At 41.4% G+C, this 18,811-nt stretch overlaps 1 protein-coding gene across 1 annotated transcript in view; it reads left to right on the forward strand.

The window, feature by feature from the left end:
- LOC111869327 (vesicular acetylcholine transporter) overlaps window positions 1-18,811 on the forward strand; it is a 218,308-nt gene that overhangs the window by 46,997 nt on the left and 152,500 nt on the right. The window lies entirely within an intron of this gene.

Consider the following 18,811-nt stretch of genomic DNA (forward strand, 5'->3'; position numbering starts at 1 on the left):
ATGCTTCTTGAAAACTAAAATTTCATGATAAATTCTGAAAATAACTAACAGATGCTTATCATGCCATCCTTCTGTGTGTTGCATAACTAAGTGTGAAGTGAACAGCTCATGTTACTGAACCCAGTACATAGTTTCAAGTTCTCAGACTATGGAGCAGGGTCAGTGATATAAAACTGGCAAATAACAAAATTTATTTTGTGGCAAATAAATGCATCCCTATAATCTGATATGGCATAAAATTTGTTCCTTAGATGAAATTTAAGTAAATATAACATATTTCAATGCTAATAACTAATTCAAATCTAAACATTGGGTCCTGCTAAATTGGTTTTACCTGAAGACGGAGACGAAATCCAGTCTCCGAAGTGTCGTGTTTTGTAATATAAACAGGATGTGGTTTTAGATATAAACAAGGACGATGGATAATGTCCTGAAACATAACATCTGTAGAGAACTAATTCGTTATTTGTTTCTTTACGTTAGAAAATTTCTCGCGAAATTTGTGCTTAATAAATTTATAGATATGTGACTCGCCATATACCTGTGACTCTAATAGCAATTATGCAAGTGTGGTATCTTAAAGCCAGTTTTAAATTAATGTCGATTACAATTTATCCCTATTCATACTTTCGAACGAAAAAAGAACATCCTCAAAGCGTTTCTGATTTTAAATGTTTGTTGCACTGACAAGAGATTGAACAAACTGTTTCACACTGTACGAAACAATGATGTAAAAATATAAAAAGCCTAATATATGTCATACTGGCTTAATTTTCATATAAATATACTAAATTTTATCTCATATATTATCCTGAAATATCCCTCCAAACCACTTCTTCTCCCAAGTAGAAAAATGGCACTGGAATTGTTCTACTTCGTTGTGGTACTGACTGTAACAGTTGAAATATTTGTTATATAACCGAAGTAGAAGAAATAGTAACTAGAAATAAAAATCTTTCAACATATGAGAAGATCAGTGTATTGATGTGTTGAATAACTTCCAGATTTGAAAGAAATTGTGTACTGTTATTTCAAGTTGTCCTTGAGAATGTGTGAATTTATTTGTGTTGCTCTTACTGGCGTGTGGGAGGTCATGATACGAGTTTCGCTATGTCTGAATGGAAGATTATGTTGATAATTGGCAATGAATACAGACTGGCTAAATAATTATCAATTTTGAGCTGAATATTATTGTTGTAGTTGTAAGTTTGAAACACAGTCGTGTACATTCTTTAGTATGGTATGTCGAGAATAAATCATGGTGCTGTTTAATTTGATTCTTGCCTGATGTTACAATAATTTAGCTACACTCTCCTGTCCTACTTCCTTTAATAGTTTCTGATAAGGTGATAATAGAATCGATTCAGACATTATCTGATATTCTTACAGACTAAACCAACTTTAACTGTTTCAACAATGAGTTAACCATATGTACCACATTGCTATTTTTTGGACGTCGGTAAACATCACCATATACTCCGTGGCTTTTAGTCCGCAATCGAACTATACCGACCGATCGACCACCGCTTGTCGGAGAAGTTAGTGCAAACTTTTGCGGATAGAGGGTGTAGTGTGGTCAGCGCGATGTATTAATAATAATAATAAAATGTTAAAATTTAAATCTCATGTTTCTATAAATGATTTGTGGCGTCTTATTTATAAATATGCAATTTAAAGCATTCTACTATACTTTCCGTATTTTTAAGAACTAAAAGTAGGCTTATGATATCACCTTAATGCCTGTGTGTCTGTGTATCTCCCCTATTAACTTCTGAATGCCAAAGTTTAACTTCGTGAAATTTGGTATTTTCACGCGTAGGGGTTTGGACCCGATGATTGGATTTACTGACACCTTATACATTCACACAACTCGGGACTACTGGCAATTACAGCGCTATCGCTGATGTACAAACATTAGAGATCACCGTTACACATGCACTAGGATTCTCAGTCTTCACTAGTCGTGTCCTGGCAACGGAGTAAACAGTCTCACTGTCAATAAAAATCATAGCCTAATTCCTTTTTTGTTTCTGTTGTTCTCTGTGTATGTAGCGGCCTTGCGACGGACTGATCCCCCATCCAAGGAATACTATAGACTGTAAGTAAGGATTAAGTAACTGAAAAAGCGTCTAAGGTCCCACGAAAGGACTGTAAAGCCATGGATAGACAGATAGCATAGTAGTACGCAATTTTATGATAACAGTTAGGTTCAATTAGGATATCAGCAAATCATTTAGGAAATGAGGTACACTCAAAGCTCCTAATACACTAATCAAGCTTGTACTTACAAGGGGATGGGGTGTCATTGGACTGAGACCTTTGTGCTGCCGAGGAACGTGGAGAGAGTATAGGGAAGTTCTGTGATGTAATTTCGTGAGCTGTTCTGTAATTAGGCTAATTTGTAACCTCCCTCTCCAAGCCTCCCTCAAATCATCCCTCTGAAAACCCACACGACTGCAGATAAAATAACTAACTGGCCTGCCGGCGGATGCAGGGTTGAATAATGGATTGGGGGTAAATGAGATGGGGATGAGCGCCGCGTGTGCCCATCTAAACGACGACGCTTCGTACAACGACGTACACTTCACAGTTCGCTCCAGAAGCAGGCTTGCACCGTTACATGTGTGTTATCTTAATGCTCTTCTTAGGTGTTCTATGCGTAAAATCGCCGGTCACTGTAGCCGAGCAGTCTAAGGCATGAACTGTCTTTGTTCGCTCGGAAGCCGGGATTGTGGGTTCGAATCCCACAGAAGGCAGGGATGTTTGGTATGTGTATGTTTATTCTGTGTTTGTGTTGTGTTGCGTTTAGGTAGAGGCTTTGCGACGAGCTGCTCACACGTCCAAGGAGTCCTACCGTCTGTAAATTATCGTTAAAAGTCAGAGGCCATGGCCCAAGGGGGCTCTAGAGGTATCGAAAGAAAAATAAGTAAAATTACGATTGAATCATCATGGAGTATACACGTGGTACAGTCATTAAGTTCGTGGACTGTGGTTTTTAATCTTATCATATTACAAGATATTCACATACAATTACGCAGATCCACATCGACCTTCGGAAATAGTTTCCGTTGGCCGCTATGCAAGTCTGTCAATGTTGATATAGCTGCCGAAAACATTGCTGAAACTTATTGGCGGGAAATTCCCGTACGGCGTCTCTTGTGGCAATGACCACCTACTCGGAAGACTGAAATCTACGACCACGTAGCTTTGCTTTCAAGCGGTTAAAGAGAAAGAAATCGCATGGTGCGAGATCAGGTGAGTACGGAGGGTGTGGCAAAACGATGACTTGTTGCATTGCCAGTTCCTCTTAGACAAGAGCAGAGCGATGTGCAGGGGCGTTGTCGTGTAGCAACAGCCAATTCTTCCTACGCCAAATGTTTCGCTAGGGGATTTGCCTAGTTTTTGGCAGAACTTGATGTTTGCCCTTTGTTCAAACTGCCACATTTTCGATTTCTGCCACTTGCATTCAACTGCAGTTCGCAATTGAGGCCGTAGTTATGCTTACACTGTTTGCACACAACTGCCTCTTGCTGTGACGAGAGATGAACTGACAGGGCATCATATCGTGCCTCAACCTATCCACTGTAGTGCACTGAAACGACGCTTTGCGGCCAGTCCACGAACTTATCGACTATTGTAGTATATCTATCAGTACGTTTCGTCACAGAAACAAGTTCTCACAGTTCTCAAACAAGTTTCACAGAAACTCGTGATGAATTAAGGTCTTTTCTTTCGTCAGTTTATTTGCCTGATGCAGGTTCCATTCCCACATTTCTCTTCAGGAAAAGAAAATTAAACGAAAAGCTCCAGTCAGGATAAATGGTGTTCCAGCAGTGAGTCGAAGCGAGCATCTCTCGGATGTGTATCTAGATATTTGTCGTTATATAAACATATTCAGTATAACAGGTGCAGCATAAATGTATAGACGCATAAACTTTTTGAAAATTTTATAACATTTTGAAATACTGTGTTAGTGGTTAACATGGAGGAGAAGTATTTTGTAATCGGGGAGAAGATTTAACGATTAACCTTACAAGAGCCTAGACACAGGTGTGATGATCTTACAAACTCTGAAATATTCACCGCAATGCGACAGGGCAGACATCTCAGTACGTATGGCAACACTGTGGAGAATACCCTCTATAAATGTCGGAAGGTAAAAAGCCCCAATGAAGTAACGACCTGCCACAGTAAACAAAGGGTGCGTGTTTGTGAACAACAGAAGAAGAGGTCACGGACAGTCTGCTTGCAGGAGATACACACATCCAGTGTACATAGATCGTAATTTCTACTATCGATTTAAGCGAACTCTACTTAAGAACTGGGAGCCGGGATAGCGCAATCGGTGTAGCCACTGGCTGCGGGCTGGACGACCGATGGTTCGGAGTTCGAGCCCCTGTACGGTCAAGAATTTTCTCTTCTCCACTTTTTCCGAACCGGCTCTGGGGCTCACCCAGCCTCTTATCCAATGGGTACCGGGTGCACTTTTTCCCGGGGGTAAAGTGGCTGGGGAGTGAAGCTGACTATTCACCTCTAACTAGTACTGAGGCAACGAAAATGTCTACCTATACATCCATTATACCATACGCATTGATGATGTAGTGCTTAATTAGTTAAGCAGAGGGACAAATTTACCTTTTACCTATGCTAACATTCACGTACATGTTTCGGTACATTTTTATCGAAATTTACACAAGACACTTCTAGTATACAATAATACTGTACTTAACTTCATATAAATTCTTGTTTAGGACCACATTACTGAAAGTAACTAAATATTTTTCACATCCTACATCTTTCGAGGCATTTGCTAGATTTTATGTATCTTTATGAACTTTAATTTTTCTTCTTTTATTCTTTTCCTCTCCTCTTGCTCCCACTTTGGAGCATGGGGCTGATTTCTCAGTTTCATGATCATTTTACAGACGGTAGGACTCCTTGGATGAATGATCAGCCCGTCGAAAGGCCGCTACCTAAACACAGGAAAACACAAACACAAAATAAACTCATACACACATCAAACATCCATGTCATGTGTGGGATTTGAACCTACGATCCCGGCTTCAGAGCGAGTGAAGACAGTACATGCCTTACACCACTCAGCTACATTGACCTTAGACTTCCACTGTACTTCAATAAATTTAATTCATTTTAGGGTTCCTTTATTAATGACATCTTTAGAGTTATTTGTCATATTATGTTTACCTTACCATTACACAAGTATTACCATGTATTAGCTTTGTTTGCTTTCATTTGTCTCGAGGACCATTCTGCGGAAGAACATTAAGTAAATACTTAATCGGAAAATAAGAAGAAAAAACTCATAAGCGTTATTAAAACAGGCTCATATCTTAATATATTGTGACATGTCTAACCGTTGCTGGGCAACGGGAGGTGGAACGATTTACCACGAAGACAGACCCTTGATAAACGTTCGGTTATCACGTTATGCAACAGTGGAAACAAAGTTACGCAATAGTAGGGCATCTATTGCTAGGCAATGCGTAGGTAGACACACCTGACAACAATACTTGATATCTGTTGCCGAGCAGCAATATGTTCCCTATGTGGTCCGTGCCGAGCCTAAAGAAGGAGCAGCGAACACTATTCAGGAGTAGTGAGTATTGAGCCAGTTACTAGAGAGAGTTTACTAGTATTCAGTATGAGTTGAAGTCCAGCAGCTACGAGTTGAGTACAACCCATAAATCATGACAATATTAAATTAATTAATTAAATGTGTGAACTTAATTAAGAATATAATAAATCGGTATGCTGATTATTCTGAGATGTTGTAGACCTACGAACATTCTCAGTCCATGTACACGCAAAGAAAAGCAAGGAGCTCCAAAAAGACGGGGTGTTCAGTGACCAGAGGGCACCACCTCTGTCCCGTTTGGTGTCAGAATGAAGACACCTCAGCCAAAGCTTTTGACAGCGGGTTCGGGCGGGGGTCATGAGACCAAATGAGACCTAATAGTGACATGTGAATGAGGTCACGCCATGTTGTGGGAGAGAGAGGGTCTGTAGTGGGGGTGCTTGCAGGAGGGGTTGCTTGTTTCCATTAAGAAATAAGCATGGCTGTGGGTTGTACACAGTACGGAGCAAGAGAGGATATTGTTCGTACTGTACTGAGCAGGAAAATCATGTTAACGTTGAAACTGAACATATCACGGCCAAGGATATACTCGTATTTCACCTCACCCAGTGGTTTCACTCCTATTTTTAGTTAAGCAATGGATATAAAGACCGGAGCGGTTTAATAACCAAGGAAGTGGGTAAATTGAAATATAGCTGAATCGAGGAAGAGTTTCTTATTTTGTAGTTTAAGATCCTTTAGGTTGTAATTTCAAGGAGGATGAGACAGGCAGGGTATGTAGCACTAATGGAGAAGAGGAATGCATGTAGGATATTGGCGGGAAAGCCAGAAGAAAAGAGAAAAATCGGAAAACCAAGACGAAGTTTGTTGAATAATAATGGATCTCGGAGAGATAGGATAGGATGATATGAATTGATTGATCTGGCTCAACATGGGGTTGGGTGGAGGGCTCTAGTGAACACGATTAGCGAACTTTCGGGTTCCATAAGTGCTGGGAAGTTCTTGAGTAACTGCACTGAGTAACTGGAAAGTGTTATACTCGTAAATGCAAAATAACCTGTCGTATTATTAGGTTAGTTTGTCAGAAACGGCTGGCTTTATGATACGTGATGTCATTGTTAAAATACGTTTAATTTGGTTTCGGTTTCATAGTTTGTTGATGTCACAGACGGGTTTTTCTTGTACTTCTTTGTCATTGTCCTCTTCGCGTAATATCACCACTATTATGGTTCATACATGAAAGAGTGTTTCTTGAACACATCCTCCTTTCTATTTTCTGGGAGATGGGCAAGTGTTCACTGTACTCTCTGTCTCTTTCTGATAAGGGAAGTGTCGGTCTCAGCCCTGAACAGTCTGACGTCACAGGTCATTCCAGCTGCACGACGAGAAGTGAAATTGTCTCGAAATTGAAGACAGTAAACACTATCAAGAAAAGTCCGAGGAATTATATGGAGGAATCAAAATTTTTTCGTCATCAAAATTATACAAATAAATAGTTACATTGATCATTCATACAATACTACTCCATATGGTATTAAATACAACACAGGACAGGATGGTTAATGTGACATACTATTTCCTTGAAGATATTTTTAAAAAATAGTAAGTTAAAACGCCTTTTCTTTGAAATATCTACTTCAAGGACAGTAATAATGTCATGATATCTAAATAAATCTATCTTGTTAGCAATCTCAGTCAGTGTTAAGTCGGACCTGGCCGTCTGACAAGTAGGTCTATTTTAGGGAAGAAAAGTACGTGTCTCTTAAAAACAAAAACAAAAACTTCGTGTCCTGTAGTCCTCAAGCGAAGTATACCGACCGAGCGACCTCAGCTTGTCGGCGAAGTTAGTGCCAAATTTTGCGGATAGAGGGTGTCACGTGATCAGCGCAACGGATCCCCACGGTCGTTGATCTCTCTCTTTTCTAGACCGGAACAGCTATTTCCTTGAAATAGCTCCTCAATTATCTTTACGAAGCTGAGTGGACCCAGTCCCAGACCCACTGCTTCTCAGAAAATCTGGTATCGCCGGGAATCGAACCCGAGACTTCTGGATCTTTAGCCAGGAACTCTGACCACTAGACCACAGAGGCGGTCGAGTACGTGCCTCTTGCTTGTCGCAATTCACAGTTCCCTTTTGAAACTATACATCATGTAGAAAGCCTTTAGCATTTCTTTAAAAGGCTTCTACCCACAACAGACAACGCAAGCGCAATAGCAACGCAGACCATATGTCAATGCCTTGAGGGGGATTCGAAACGTCTATCAAGACAGCACGTGCTTCAGGCCGAGCGGTCGCTGTAGTCGACAGGAATGCAACTATTTTCGAAATATTTTTGGAGTAAACTCTAAACTGACACGTAAACGAACTACTTAGAAATAAACGCGTCTCAATATGTTATCTCCAGTGGGGAAGACATAAGGAAAATTTTATGTTCAACTGATGGCCTTTTCGGATGAGCTGGAGGGAAGGTTTGCATGCAACGTCTGTAAGTACATCCGGCTGTTAATCCTGCAACCCCGCCTCTATACTCGAGGAAACTCTGTAGGGATATGGGTAAGATCACTTTGAGGGCTGTTCATACCGCACTAAGTCTGAAAGCCTTACCTAACTGTACCACAACATAAAAGTAAATCTAAGCTACAGACTGGTTCAGAAATGTAGTTCCTTGTTAAAGGAAGTGAAGTCCCATTGACGCCAAGAATAATATAAATAGGCCCGTAGGAACAATGGGAGCTTTGGCATAATCTTCGATAATAGAAGCTTTTGGATACACGTAACAGTAGCAGTATAACTACATCTCCTTTCCTTCCCTGCCCTCACACCATTACTACTCACTGTGAAGTTGAGATAACCCAGTCTGTACAGCGATCATGCTACGACACGCAGACAGACAAATTGAGGTTCGATTCCCGGTAGAGGATTAAATTTTTCTCTTCTCTACCTTGTTCAGACCGGCTGTTCCGTCCGCTCAACGATGCTATCTAATAGTATAGAGGGGTCTATGTTCAGGGGTAAGGCAGCCGAGACGTGAATCCGACCGCTCACTTTCATCTATACTATGTAAAGAGCACGTGGAGTTACACCTCCACCCCCAACATATATTCATGACGTAGAGCTTAATTAATCATCAAATCAACTCCACCCTTCATAATGAACGTCCTAAATTGCTGGGAATTTGTTCCACTGATCATACGCACAGAGACAAGAGCCTACGGTACCCATTGAATATGTAGTTAGGTGGACCCCAGATCCGGTCTGGACGACGTGGAGAAGAGAAAATTCTTGCCCCCACAGGGGACTCGAACTCCGGCTCCTCGGTCGTCCAGCCCGTAACCAGTCGCTATACCGACTGTGTTATCCCGGCTCCCCATTTTAATTGGAGTCTCTTTTTATTTATATAGATTTCCTGTGAGAAGTGACGTATTATATTATAGGTAAGGCGGAGAAAATTTAATAGCTGCAGCGTGAAATCATAATGTGTTTATAGGGCGTAACAATATTTGATGCAATTTTGTTATGGATTACCCATAAGTGAAAAAATAATTCTAAAGTACGAAGAGTTTAATTTGTTAAGTGGCATCGTATATGCTTCAGTGTATTAGTGGATGTCACATAGACATTACGAACTTTCATCGTTCTGAATTTAGCGTCGAGCATTGGGGCTCCTAAACGGTATGCAACATCATAAACAAACTCGAAAGATGGGTCACAGATACTGCAGGAGTACTTCAAATTGAATGTGAGTTCATGCTACAGAAAATTAAAATCACTACACTCTAAATGACTTTACAACTAACGTGAAACTTACTTCAACAGAATATCTATCTTGAAATGCATTACTTTTCATGCGGTAATGCCTGTATAATGTCACTCTGTGTGCTTACTACCAGAGAATTATACATTAAATTTATACCACAAGATGCATGAATTTAGTTCCTCACCTCCGCCGTTATGTTCGCCCTATCTGCCATCTACTTCACTCTGGTTTATTGCTCGACTTATTATTCTACCATGAATATGGAGGCTACATATTCCTCCGAAACGTAGTTGACTTTTCAACAGACTACGCGGCGTTATGTCCCAGAAAATACAACTCTTTATACCACAAGAATAAGGTAAAGTTAAGGTAAACTTGTACCTGTTCGTAACTAATTAAGTACTATGCCATGAAGGAGTATGGGGGAGTGGGTATCTAGATCCACGTTTTCTTGGTCTCTATATTAGTTGTAGATGAGTGGTCAGCTTCACTTCCAGTCCGCTTTACTCCCAGGGAAAGCATCCCCGGTACCAATTTGATAGGAAGTTGGGTGGGCCTCAGAGCCCATCTGGGCCACATGGAGATGAGAATTCTTGCCCCTAGCGGGACTCGAACTTCGATCCCTTGGTCCTCCAGGGCGCAGCCAGTCTCTATACCTACTCTGCTAATGTTTAATTGGCATTTTATTTCCACGAAGCAGCAATTTCCGACCTGAAGAGCCAATAGCCTCTGTGACGTTATCAATCCGGAGTTTCGTTAAATTATTCACTAGAGCGTGTCAGTGATGCAGAGCCAGATCACACAATATTCCTCTTACGAAACGTCTTCATGTGACTCTCCTCTATGCGAAACAAACAAACATACATACAGCAAACCAACCTTTATACAGAACGCCCTGCCAGATGAGATCATGCCTCACAGTGTTGCCGGCCCAAGCTGTCTGTGTTTTCAGCTTTAAGCCATGACACGATACACAACACCTACATTTGTTCAGAGCGTGTGTAGGGCGACTTGATCGATAACATTACGGCCTACACTTTTCTGCCAAGTTTCTGGAAGAACGGGAGATGCTTATGATGAGAATTTATTTGATGGGAATTGGTACAAATGCTTGTACTTGGTTCAGAATTTGTTTAAAGTCGCTGTACCAACTACAGATTTTATCTTGCGTTAAACGTGATGATATCTTGATTATGAAAATGTTCTCAAATATTTTTTTTCTTTGGCGCTACAGCCCCAATTTGGGCCTTGGCCTACCTCCATGAAACTCTCAGTTTTACTTCGGTTTACTAGATTTTAGACATTCTGTAGGACTCCTTGGGCGGGTGATCAGCTCGTCGTAAGGCCTTTACATGTACACAAACAGAGAAAAACGCAGGCGCACGCACACACACACACTAAACATCTACGCCTTGATTGGGATTCGAACCCACGATCCCTGCTTCCGAGCGAGCGAAGACAGTGCATACCTTAAACCGTTCGGCTACTGTGGTTGACTAAAAGGTATTACTTCTTATTTAAATACATATTTATGAAGGATTTTAAGTTCTCACAGTGCTAGATATGAAAATTGCCATCTTCTGGGATATATGCAGTTCGTATATGAACTGAGTTTCGGAGGAACTTATCACCTCCATCTTCAGCGTCGAAAATCAACAGAGCAAGAAACCAGCGAGAACAGGTAGCTAGGCAGACTGAGCAGTTAGTCGTGATAACAGTCTTATAGGGTCTAGAGGGTATGACTTTACTAGCATAAAGCCATAGCAACTGTAGGCAGGATAGCCCATGCTCGGACAGGGATCAAACTGGTCACCTCAATAAAGACGGAACAGTTATCGACTGATCTTAATCCTGCTCTCTCTCGGAAAGAAATATAAAAATCATCAGAGGACTCTTATTGACGTAAACGGATATGACGTAATTTTTTTGTATAGAATTAAACAAGGCTGAGAAGGGGGTGCAGGTGCGGAATATTAAGCAGAGAAGTTGTATGAAGACAGACGGATGGACTTGTTCAGGATCGTGCCTAATGACTACTTCTTGTATTAATTGCAATATTTGCGTCACACGAGGAACAATTATAGTTCGGTCATATTTTAGGCAATTTTGAAATAGTGGGATATGGAAATTATTAATGAAATTTCACTTTATGTTCAAGTTTTAAATAAAGCGAATCCCCCCATAATAATCGTCAATAATGACGTACGTGTTTCAACACTATGAGATAACTTGTCTTCAATTATGCGAGGTATTCAGGAACGCATCCTCGCATGAAATGCCACCGCATTCTATTTTTTAATATCAAAAACATTGTTACTTTTGCTTACTACTGCAAGATATTTAACCATTTTGGTTTCTTGCCATCTGTCAAGTGCGAAGAAAGGATCCTACATTTTGAATTGGGGCACACAAATGTCATGACTCCCCATTTTACAATAATGATATGCTAATAATATGAGGGCTGACAGGAAACCCACAACTCAAAATGGTGCGCACAAAATGGGTGCTTAGGTCGTCTCATATTCACAGATTATTACGGAGGATGTTTGAAGGCGTAGACATACAGAAATATTTTATCTGGCGCAGTAGGGTTTCGAACCCGGATTTTATCCTTATGAATTCAGTACTTTTCAAATATTTTAATATTTAAAATCATTTAAAAATACGGTAAGAGGTAGATTTTATGAAACCTTCCAGAAAACATATAAATATTCAAATGCACTTGGAGAGTGATGAGTTGTGCTAAGATTAAATATTGATCATTGAGGGGGGATATGGACGGGAGTGGTCGGATTATATTTTGAAGGAAGATCTCTGCAGGAAGACAGGAAACCTCTAAGGAGAGATCGTTTTCAGGCCAAATTGTGAGCTGTAGGCACATAAAGCAAGAGCGCTGACTAAAACTACGATACTGAGTTGTCATATAAACATTTGCTTACCTCACATTTAATATAAATTTAAACGAAACTTTAATTATTAGACTAGGACAACTTACAAATGCATTACATATCAACAGATATACGGGTAGAACACGAATATTGTAAAACAACAACAACAAAAAAAAACCCACTGAATCTGGTTATTTAATAAAATGGTTTATGTAAGTACCAGGACAGCCTCTGTGGTCTAGTGGTCAGAGTTCCTGGCTACATATCCACAGGACCCGTGTTCGATTCCTGGCGCTATCCGTTTTTCTGAGAAGTAGTGAGTCTGGAACGGGGCCCACTCAGCCTCGTTAGGATAATTGACGAGCCATTTCCTTTAAATGCCGATCACGGTAGCCGAGCGGTCTAAGGCATGCACTGTCTTCGCTCGCTCGGAAGCCGGGATCGTGGGTTCGAATCCCACTCAGGGCATGGATGTTTGTGTGCAATTTTCTGTGTTTGTCTACAGGTAGAGGCCTTGCGACGAGCTGATCACTCGCCCAAGGAGACCTACCGTATGTGTAAGAGCTAGTAAACTGAAGTGAAACGGAGAGTTTCATGGAGGTAGGCCTAGGCCCAAATTGGGGCTGTAGCGCCACAGAAAAAAAAATTCCTTTAAATAGGGTCGCCGGTCTAGAAAACCGAGATTAACGGCCGTTAAAGTTGCCACTAACTTCGCCGACAAGTGGGGGTCGCTCGGTTGGTATAGTTAGCTTGCGGACTACAGGCCATGGAGTTTGGTTTATTTCTTATACGTATTAAAGTGAAAGTATGTGAGTAAACCAGTGTTCTTTCGCCCCTCCCTTCCGTCCACATGTTTCATCTGCAATACTACTGAACGGATACTCATGAAATTTGGTAAGAATCTTTGCTAAACGTCTAAGAATTTAATGTCATTTTCTATAGGTCTGTTGCTAACAGCTGCATGACTTGAAATTGAAATTTAATTTTATGAATTTCTGAATTCCAGATCATTGAAATATTGTTACAAAATATGGAACAGACTGCATTAAGATCTACAAATTTATTTGGATTATATTCAACGAGACCAAAGAAAAGACAAAGGATATCTGAGCCTTAAGTCTGGTATATGCAGTGTTATTTGGTTCGCAAAGATAGGTCTGTATCTACAGCCAATTTACATCAAGATCTTTCAAGTTTTAAAGAAACAAATACAGATTTGTAAGATGAAGGGTTTTCCACTCTGGTTCTTGTCGCGAGTTGCACATGCTGTTTCATTAGAACCCAAAACTTGAAACACTCTGTACGTGTTGAATGCTATGAAATAAACCCAGAAAGCTTTCTGGGTCATAAATAAGGGGGCGGATAATGAACCCCTAATTGTCTTGCAACATATACTGTTACCTCCCTAACACTATACACGGCACCCTTCACAGTATCTCTCTGTCTGAGACTGTCTTTTCTACAGTTTGTCCTGAACAACTAAAGCAGACCAATGAGCGTATGAAATAATCAACAATTTAAGATTTTAGTAACAATTTTTATTTTCTTCTAATTTACTTTAACGCGTAAGAGGCCCCTTACTCGATGCAGAAAGGAGTAAATGCTCATAAAATGGTAACCAAAGTTAACAGTCCCATATTTAGTTAAAATATTTCTCGCACAAATATGGCGGTACATTATTCATACTAGCCTGATATTATTGCGTCATATAAGTTAAATAAATCCGGTTCAAACCCTTTTATATAACAAGTTTAATATTTTTGTTCCATCTAATTATAGATGAAAAGTGGCTCCGGTCTAGAAAACCGAAATTAACGGCCGTGGGGATCCGTTACGCTGACCACGCGGCACCCTCTATCCGCTAAAGTTGGCACTAACTTCGCCGACAAGCGGGGGTCGCTCGGTCGGTATAGTTCGCTTGCGGACTACAGGCCACGGAGTGGATTTTTTTGGAGATGCATACATCCACTCCCCCTACGCCATCACTGTGTAGTGCTTAATTAGTTGAGCACAGGAACAACTAATTATAGATCTTCCCACTGGTCACTTTCCTTTAGGATTTGCCACTGAAACTCTCTCCGATGCATGCTTCATGGCGAAATAAGCTCATACTGGATTTGATCACCTTAATAATATGCGATGTAGAAGTAATTCCACGAAGTTTAATAGAGAAGTTCCGCTGGTCAATACAATCCCTGTATCGTCGAGGACCAGAAGGTTAATAAATAAAAGGTTCCTACCATTAGTTTTTTCATGAACCAGAAGAACACAGTTTACACTTTCACAGAGAATTACTATTCGGATATATTTTAATATTATCTTCGCGTCTACATGGGGGCACGCGGTAGCGTAGTTGGTTGAGCCACTGTGCTACAAGCCGGAAGGTAGCGGGATCGAGTCCCGATGAGGTGGATTTTTTTTTTCAATTGACCAAATCCTTCCAGCCGCATTATAGCCCTGGGATCCAATCAGCCTCTAACAGAAATTAGTACCAGGAATATTCTTGGGATGTTCTTGGGCGTAAAGGGTGGCCGGCGCGCAGGACTGACAACCTTACCACCATCTATGAGCTGATTGTCTAGAAAATGTGGGAACCTCAACATCTCACAACCCTATGGGCTTCCACGGCCTGTTACAGGGATACCTTTACTTTTACTTCGAGTCTACGTTTAGGTCTCCAAGATATATCTTTCCTGCAGGATTTAGTACAAAATTCTGTAGTCAGTTTTTTCTTTCCCATACACGAACCGAGGAATGAATATTAAGAAGAAACGCAATATTTTAAATTACGTTTTGGTAGAAACTGCCGAGACGCTCGGCATCTGCGAGAAAGGAGCAATTTTATTTCAGTTTTTGTATTCCAGGGATAATAGTAGTTGTGTATGTTTTCAGACCGCTGCCATCTTGTGGGCGCGTTAGTAACGGTTCGTTAACGGTTTGCGAGTGACTTCATATTTAAAAGAGCGTGATTTGATTACTCGGCCTAGAAAGGGACTGAGGGCAAAGTGGACTGGGGCAAAGGAAACGGTTGTGGAGAGGGAGTGAGTAAATGTTGGGGCACAATGAGAGAGGGGGAGTCTATTGAGGGGGTGGCGCTCTACTTCCAAAAGAGCGAATCCGCGAGGGAAAGAAGCATAATGAAAATGCCTTTCTAGGGTCATAAATACAAATTTGACGTGCAGGGGACTAATGACGTGAGAGTAAACGTAAGAAACAAAATATTTACTGTGTTCCACTAAATGAAAGCCGGAAATTCAGTGTCTGATTTAAGGAAGTTAATTCGAGCACGCGGTAGCGTAGTTGGTCGAGGCACTATACTACAAGACGGAAGGTCGCGGGTTCAATTCCCAATAAAATCATTGGATTTTTTTCAATTGACCTAATCCTTGGCTATGTCATGGTCTTACCTTTTACCTTAATAATTAACTCCATGCAGCAGGAATCAGTTTTGAGAAGCTGATATCCGCTCAGCTAGTCTAGAAACGCATTTTTAGTAGAACACGAAGCTTTATGAACGCGTTCAAAAGAACCATCCACTGGACCTGATTCTGAGTGAACCGAATTCAATCCGTCTCATTTCTTTAAGCCGCGCTTCGTGCCTCACGTCAAAGAATCCATCCAAGTCCGAAGCCCTACGTTGCATTTTGTAAGAAATATAATAAACTTACTCCTGTGCTTCAGCACACCATGAAGACGTATGAGGGAGTAGAAGAAATATCCTGCACATTAACTTGTGCACTAAAGAGAGGTGAGTGATCAGCTTCAAGCTCCGGCCGCTGAACTGAGAGAAGTGCAGGAAGGGTGAGACCCACGCCAAGATAGGGAGGCGAACAAAACATTTTTATCCTCTGTCAGAAATCGAACTCCGGTTGTACAGCCCTCACCCTAGTCACTTTATTAGTTGAGCTATCACATTATGCAATGAGTTAAGTAATAAAAATATGATATTCTAAGATATGACGCCGTGTAATCTGGCAGGGACGTATCAATGGACTTGTTGCTTATAGTTTTACTCTTCGATCACAAAAAAATTGTGAGAGCAGGTTCCTTCGAAACGTCTGTAGGCGTCATCCTATCTACCAATCTATATGGCTTCATGCGCGAGAGGATGATTTTCGAATTAGCACCTCCGTGAAACTTCAACTCGATGGTACGGTACAATCCGTGAGCTACCGACACATAGGCATTGTTCAGGTACAATTGGCATTTCTGAAATTCAGATTCACTAAAGATATTCAGTGTTCATAGTTTAACCCTGTCCTGAACAAACATAATCACAATAATATCCCTAGGATCACTTTATTATTCTCTGAACAAACAAATGTTTGTTAGACAATCGAAATATGTTTATGATCTACGACATTAAATTGAATTGTACTTTCCGACTTACAACGGTTCATCGGCTATTCCCATTAACGTAAAAAACAGTTCTTGAAGCCAGGTGCTATATTCCAGTTAGATAAAATTCAGTACGTTATTAATATCTCTTTCTGCCTCTATGGCTCTACAGCCCATTAGACCTTGGTTGCTTTTTCAGATTCTTTATCTATACATGGTCGGTGGGACTCCTTGGACGGGGAATCAGTCGTTGCAAGACCCTCTTTAGTGGCCCCGCCTTCTAAGGCATGAACTGTCTTCGCCTGCTCGAAACCCTGGGATCGTGGGTTCAAATCCCAATCAAAGCATGGATATCTGTGTGCGTTTATTCTGTGTTTGTGTTCTTCTGTGTGTAGGTAGCGGTCTTGAGACGGGCTGATCCCCCGTCCAAAGAGTCCTACAACGCTGTAGACATAGAGAGAGAGAGGAGAGGGAGGGAGAGTGACCACACCACGAATACACTGGGAACAACTCCAGGCGTTATCATTCGTTATTAGTCCAATCTAATTCTATGCTATGTAACGCATGAAGTGACGGGCCGCGCCATTGCTCAAGCGGTTAGTCGCTGGCTTCCCACCGCGGCGGCCCGGGTTCGATCCCGGGTCTGGTCAAGTGGGATTTGTGGTGGACAAAGTGGCGCTGGGGCAGGTTTTCTCCGAGTACTTCGGTTTCCCCTGCCAATCTTCATTCCACCAATTCCTCCACAATCACCCTCACCTATCATCTGGGGCTGGTAAAATAGGCCAGAAGTGGCCGCAGTACAGGGACTTAGTCCCACCCCACTAGCAATAAATGAACGCATGAAGTGTCAACGGTATCGTTAGAGTTACTGCAGAACCAACCAATCACAGGATGCATGTCACGTTGAATGGAATCGGACGCATTTGGTACGAAGAATTTACCTTCCTCTAGAAGGCAGCCACAGACGGGAAGATAAGATACGCAATGTGTCAGCAAGGGTACAAAATTCTAGTCAAAACAAATGACAGTATGTGCACAGCTCCAGTATCTTAGAAATATGGTTCTTGGAGTGTGTGTACGTAAGAACCAGAACAAACAGACATCCCTCCTGATACTTCTACAAATAAATATGAAGAAAACAGAAGAGATCAGAGAGAGACAAAAGTGGAGTTGTAAGGAGAACCTTTACTGTAGCCTTATTGATCCAGGAGCAAGGCCGCTGCAATCGCACCCCACACCTTGAAGTTCATTAGCATCCTCTCTGTCATCTTCATAATACAAGGTTAAAAATCAATTTTATGATTTAATGCAAGTCCTATCATGTAAAATTATACAAGTAATGCATAACGAAGCATTTCCTCGTACTATTTTCCGGTTCCCTACATTGAAATAATAGGCCGCGCCATAACTCAGGCTTTCCACAGCTGCGGCCCGGTTTCGAGCTCAGGTCAGGTTATATGGGATTTGTGGTGTAGAAAGTAGCAGTGGGGTAAATTTTCTCCGAGTACTTCGGTTTCACTTGCCAATTCTCATTCCATCGACTGTTCCACATTCATCATCTATCATCCGGGGCTACTACAATAGGACAGTTTTTTTATTGTTAGTGGGGTGGGACTAAGTTCCTTGTACTGCGGCCATTTCTGGCCTGTTGTACCAGCCCCAGAGGATAGGTGAGGGTGATTGTGGAGATGAATGAAGATTGGCAGGGGAAACTGAAGTACTCTGAGAAAATCTGCCCCAGTGCCACTTTGTCCACCACAAATCCCACTTGACAAGACCCGGGATCTAACCCGGGCCGCCGCGGTGGGAAGCCAGCGACTAACCGCTTGAGCTATGGCGCTGCCCTCAATAGGCCAGTTAGTGGCCGACGTACCAAGTAAATTCAGTCTCACCCCACCCCAAAGAAACTAAAAATAAAAACTATATTCAGATAGCAGAATCAATAGGTACACTACTCTTTATCTAACGGCTATAAATTGCATTCAGCGTTATACGTATTATGTACAAAGCATTTGCCTGGAGCGATTGAGGAAAACCACGGAGATCCTGAGTTACGTTAGTCGACATCCGAACCGAGAATTGAAAGCGGAACCTCCATAATGCGGAACAGGAATATTATCCATTCGGCCCCGAAAATGAGTCGGTATCCGGCTGTGAAATCTGTGAATGTATCTGTTAGTTAGTTCGCTGGTATACTGGTCACTTCGGTCTGGTTCTTTGCTGGGCGGGTT

The sequence above is a fragment of the Cryptotermes secundus genome, unplaced genomic scaffold, assembly GCF_002891405.2.
Source record: "Cryptotermes secundus unplaced genomic scaffold, Csec_1.0 scaffold325, whole genome shotgun sequence".
NCBI classification, from domain to species: domain Eukaryota; kingdom Metazoa; phylum Arthropoda; class Insecta; order Blattodea; family Kalotermitidae; genus Cryptotermes; species Cryptotermes secundus.